This window comes from Drosophila biarmipes, chromosome 3L (assembly GCF_025231255.1).
Source record: "Drosophila biarmipes strain raj3 chromosome 3L, RU_DBia_V1.1, whole genome shotgun sequence".
Classification (NCBI taxonomy): domain Eukaryota; kingdom Metazoa; phylum Arthropoda; class Insecta; order Diptera; family Drosophilidae; genus Drosophila; species Drosophila biarmipes.
In genome coordinates, this window is record NC_066613.1 from 27633341 (window position 1) to 27639396 (window position 6056).

At 47.0% G+C, this 6056-nt stretch overlaps 1 non-coding gene across 1 annotated transcript; it reads left to right on the top strand.

The window, feature by feature from the left end:
- The first annotated feature begins 1223 nt into the window (after positions 1 to 1223).
- On the top strand, positions 1224 to 1295 carry Trnam-cau (transfer RNA methionine (anticodon CAU)). The gene has a single exon. It is a non-coding gene; the product is annotated as a tRNA-Met (tRNA).
- Positions 1296 to 6056: the final 4761 nt, after the last annotated feature.

Genomic DNA, 6056 nt, shown 5'->3' on the forward strand with positions numbered 1-6056 from the left:
CCTATAATGAAAGAAAGTAAAGAGTAGGAAGAACTTCAGTCGTAGGATTCACTAAGGGCATTTTGAAAAGATATGCAAGCTGGACCAAGGGACTTATCAAGATGTTCTTAGGCAGTGGTATCCTATATACACGCTGTGTTCACCTTTGCTGCGTAACATCGCATTTATTTTTCTTGGGGCAGTGAACTTGACACTTTTTTCTGCCGCCATCTCAAGCCAATATTTATCAGCATAATTGAAACCTATTTGTGTCTGCAGGAGGTTTACAAAGAAACCTCTGTCGACCGAGGAATGATCCCTATCCCTATCCGGGAGTAGTTGTCCTCATTAGTCGGGCGACAGAGGATCTGTCTAGACGGCAATAATGGCCAGGGGCATTAGAGGCTTGCCAAAAGTGAGACATTTGGCTGGTGCAACTTCATCTGAGTGCTGACTACCTGGGATGTGCAGCAGCAGCCGCCTCCCGGCACAAATATTATGGCCACAATCCGCTCTTCTGGTCACAACACCATTTCCCGACCCATTCCCCGGTTTTTTCGCACAAAATCTCAGCAGGTGGTCGAAGCCCACGGATTCTCGTGTGTGCTTGGTTTTTGTTTCGGCCTCGTCAATTTGTCGCCAGTTGCTAATTGCTTACATTTTCCACCGGCAGCCGCTGCTGGCGTCGTGTTCAGTTTAAGTTAAGAGATGATCGAGCCAGGCCAGCAAGGCCCCTGGCCACTTGGCCACTTGTCATATCTGGGATGATGGATGGGCTCGGGCCGAGGACCCTGCGTCTTGCGGTGGCAAATGGCTTCTTGAGCCGCTTAAGTCCGCAAAAGAGCCCAAAAGTGGCTTCCCTCCGATGTCTTCTTCCCGATAACCCACTCGAGAAAGGGGCTGAGCTGATGTCTCAACCGAAGGTACCACTCCTCAAAGAGACGGTAATCCTGGCAGCCCTGGGCCCTTGATAAAGTATTTTGTACCTTATTTTGTAACTTCCTTGCTTTTAATCATTTGGGTGTTGCAAGGGTAAGGAAACATTTTTTAGAGAAAATTATAAATATATTTGTCTTTTACTCTCGCATTGATTTATTTTCCCTACTCCGAGTTTTTCTTGTAAGTATAGAAACTCCTTGGACCTTATTTAGTACTGCCTTAATAAACTTATACTATTTCACAAAAATTATTACTCTTTAGCCACATCCAACAACATGAGTAGGGATTGTCGCGGAGATTCTCCAAGCAGAGTGGCGCAGTGGAAGCGTGCTGGGCCCATAACCCAGAGGTCCGAGGATCGAAACCTTGCTCTGCTATGTGTCGACAGTTTCTTTTTTTCTTGAACAAAATAGAGCTTGTCTAATAGTTAACGTTAAATCAACAAATACTTTTTACTAAGTATAGTTAAATATCTAACAACAAACTAATTCCACAAAGAAGAAGTACAAATGCAAATTTGTTGATTCCTGATAAAGTATATTTTGTTGCTTTTATAGTCTACTATTTACATCCAATTATAATCCCATCGTTAAAAGGGGTTTGTTCTGCATCATGGTAATGCTGGTAACGAGTCTTTCAATATTGTTTAAGTTCAGAGGTTCAACTGATCTGATGCTGCAAAAAGCTTTGTATTCATGGGAGAATCAGAGTGCGGTAGTCACCATTTCCCGGAATAAAAATATAATACTACTGTCGCATAATTAATTGATACTTTGATACTTTAAATTCGAAGCAAAAGGAAAGGCCAGGAATTTCCCATGGAAGTGACCGGTCAAAGGCTGGGAAAAACCTCAGAGGCCCACATAAATCTGTCGACCATCTATGCGGGTTCCAGTTCTGAGTTTTGAGTTCTGAGTTCGGGGCTCTCTGTCTTTATCAGCTGCTCAGTTTCCGATGCCAGAGACCGAGAAGCAGATATCACACAGCTGCTCGCGGCATTCCACGCACATGTCCACGATCCCATTGAGATTTGCTCCGTTCCTGTTTCTGGGGTGGAATCGCGGAGAGGGCGGTGGCCATGTGCTGCTCCTCACTTCGTCGACGGCGGCGGCTGCATGCCATAAAGATGATGGGGCGAACTGGTTGCCAGCCGTCGATTGGACTCGCTGGTTGGCCTCGGCTGGTTCCCTCTGTAAGATGCTGATAACTGCCGAATGTTGCAGAAACAGCTAAATTAATAAATCATTGTACAAGCTATATCCAGCAAGTTTCCTATGATCTGAAATTGGGTTTTAGGTCTTTTTATTGCTGTCTAAATACCTCCGATACTTTAGTTTTTCCAAACTTTTTCGAGATAAAACTCCAACGTTAAAGGACATTTATCCTTTACTTTTCCCGATGCTATGTGACCTCTTAGAACTAAAAATTCCCCTTCCGACCCTTAAAACCTGGCATATGTGCCGGGGAAATAGCCAAGCTGACTCTTCTGATGCCCGAGTGCCGGCTGCATTGCATGTGTGATCGGCAATCGGGGATTGGGAGTGGGTATGGCTATGGGATCTGGGATCTGGCTTCGGGAGTCGGGGCGAGGAAAGCGCACACATGTGGTAAGTGACGTGGACAGCTGGGAGGACGCGGATGAGGCCGAGGCCTTGCCGAGGGGGTTGGGCGGCAGGGTAGGGAGGGTGAAAGGCAGGGCAGGCAGGAACAAAGGCATGCCGAGGCGAAACGTCCTTGCCCCGCAGCAGGAAGCTGTAGACATATGCGCAATCATAAAAAACTTGAACGATCGACACGTGTGCAGAATGCCCGCGCGCTCTCGCGCAAAAGGAAAGGAAATGGGGAAATGCATCGCACATGTCGGACGGATGCGGAGCATTCCCAGACCGAGATATCGATGCAGGCGAAACCTTCAGGCAGCTGTCCCAAGCTGGCCGCCAAAAACGGTAGCCGTGCAACTTTCTATGCCCAGGCAATCAAATCGCAAAACGCACCGCAACACGGGGGAAGTTGGGCTGTGGAAGTTGAGGCACTGCAGCCAGGCAGCTGCCAATGCCGACGGACCGCCTGGCTTTCATTAGCATTTCTAACGGCCAACGCAGCTGGCAAAGACGAACTCCAGTCCACGCCGAAGACCAGACAGATGCGGAGCCTCCGAGCAAGTAGCCCCTGGATGCCGATCGCTGGACGCGAACTGGATCGATCCGAGGCGACATCGCCGGGCGGCCGGGACAAGGTGAAATCCGTCCAGGTGCACTCGGGGAAAAGGGGGGTTAATTGAGAACTACATATACATTATTATTATTATTATTATTATAAGAAGTATGGTTTATGTAAGCTCATATCGAGGAAGCTTAAGTCCTAAATTCCGAATGAAATTTTTAATAACTTCTGATGGTGACTCTCTTTTCTCGCAGTGCACCTCAGCAGCTGGCTGCATTTGCGTTGGAAATATTTTTAATTGCTAGTGGAATTTTTCCATGTGCGCCTCGTGGACATCTTTCATTCGCTTGCGGATTGCGGATTCGTGTGGGTTGCCAGTTGCACGTTGCAAGTGGCATGTCGCCAGTTGGCGAACTGTATCGCAGCAGTTGGTCTGCAACAGATGCAGCCTTGCCGCAACGGCAACTGCGTGACAATTGTCCAGCCGATGCTGTATTCAATTAAAGCCGCTGGCCGAAAGCAAGAGCTGACCGTTTGACATAATAACTGGCCACATTAGCAGCAATTGGCAGTGGTCAATTAACTTTTTTCTCCACATTTTCGCTCTCCTTTCCCCCATTCACCCGTTTTCCCCGCTTTTCGCCACGCTTGTCGCGCTTTTCCTTATTTGCAACATTCATTGACACCTGCAGTCGGGGAGTTGCAAGTTGCAGGTTGCTGCAGTTGCTGCATTTGCTGGTGTTGCTGTCGTGTTCATGTTGCTGATTGGCAATCAATTTGTTGTCCGTTTTTATGATTCGCAGTGCGTCAATGTCAACTAACTGTTTTTCTACCGCTCTCTGGCAGTTGGCCATTTATTATGTTGTTGCGGTTGCAATTAACACGGCAGCAACATGAGGCCACAACAATGGCCAAACGCCAATGTTGCATGTGGGAGTTGCGGCAGTGGCCGTTGCGATGTTGCTGCTGCCGATTCGCGGCGCGTGTTGCAGACGTGAAACGTCTACCAGTCTAGCGATCTACCAGTTTTCAAGTCGGCATAGTCAGCCCAGTCAGCCCAGTCAGCCAAGTCAGCCAAACCCAGACATATGGCCGAGATAAGCGGCATAATTATGCAAATTTGTTATAACAATCAGCGGGAACCACGGCAACAGCAACATTTTATGGCCAGCGTTAAACGCCGTCAACACCGATTGCAATTGCCATTTATGGGCGTTAGAATATAAGTCTGGTACATAATCACTTCTGATAGTTCTTGTTTATTTGCTCGTACCTAAATACCCGTCAGCCGCAGCCTTTGTCTTGAGCTCTTCTAGGACTCGAACAAAGCCTTCATAAATCGCCTTTGGCCGTAATAAACTTGGAGCCTGCGTCGGGGAAATTTGAATACAAACATTGACAATTGACGGAGTCTGTCGGCAGACATTGGGTAGCAACAAATCAATTGCAGTGGCAGAAACAATCGCATTCATTTGCCAGCGTACAGTCGGAAAAATGTTGGAGTCGAAACAAAACTAGTTTAAATTATAACATTTTTTAACTAAGATCCAACATTTTCATAGCATGAGATACGAAATATTTCATGATTCTTCCGAAGAACAACAGGATGGAGCAGACACATCTTCAAATGGTCTGGCTAACTTAATGGCTTCCAATTAAAGTCCTTTAATTTTTGTGACAACTGAAAACCTTTCAGGTATTTTCTCCGAGTGCCTGGTATTCAGATTCCTCAGTGGCTAGGCTTCGGCCTCCGTTCTCCATTCTGGCTGGTGACTACGCATGCATAAATGCCTTTATAATCATTTCGTTGAACAAAATTTAGACGTCACTTGGCTGTCAGTTGGGGTTTGATCGCCTGACGACTTGGACATGTGGAAGCAACAGGAGCAGCAACATCCCAGATCCGAGCTTCGAGACCCGAGATCGGAGGCCGGCGAGCCAGGGCACCAGATCATGTCCATATTTGCATTTTTGAAATGACACATGGAAATTTTCGTCGTTTTGCCTTTTGAAAGCGAGCGGCCAACAGATTGACAGCAGCTGCACTGTTGACAACAGCAACATGAGACACACAGCAGCAACAATGGCCTGGAATGGCGAGCAAAAGTCGTGCGCAAATCCGATCGGGCGACAGCATATGGATACGCTGGATGGGACACGTATGCTATATGGTCATAGCCGGAGATAATTGCTGTCGCATATCTTCCTCGTCCACTTGTTGTCGCCGGCGAACTACAGCAGCAGCAGCAGCATTGCAGACACAGCAGCAACATGTGTTGCTCCCGGCTCTGGCCGGCTGCCTTTTTGGACTAAGGCAACGGCAGCGACAGCGGCAACATGTTGCAACTTCAGCTGGCCGCCCGGCTGCGCAAATATTTGGAACTCCCCCGATAGGAAGTTCCATCAGGGGTTACTTATCACCGTCAGCACATGTTTTCCAGGCGATCCGCTCCACTGTGCGACCAAGTTCAATGTCTGGCGCACCAGCAACACCAACAGCAGCAACAGCAGCAACAGCAGCAACAGCAGCAACAGCAACATCAGCAATAACAGCCCGCGAGAACCGAAGCGAAAAGCAAAAAACGCGAAATGCGACTGAAAAGCGTTCCAGAGAGAGATATTATAATTAAATGATATGGGCACTTGTTAAATGCTCTGTAAAAATAAAACCAATCCAATGGGCATTACTCAAGGCATGATACTATTGATTATGCTATTAACTGTAGCAATTGCTTTTAAACTAACTACTTAAATATGTTTACCACTAGTTATAGTAAAAGGGGTGCTCCTAAAATAGTATTATATCATTTGAAAACTCATCGTTTTATATCACAATTTTAATTGAGATATATAAAGGGTTACCAATATCTGTAAGGTCTGTAGGAGACAAAAACCTCTTATGGTCTCCAATGCAGTGAGCTCGCCCAACCTGCTCCACAATCTCCGAGAGAATTCCCCCGAGAGAGCAGGCAGAG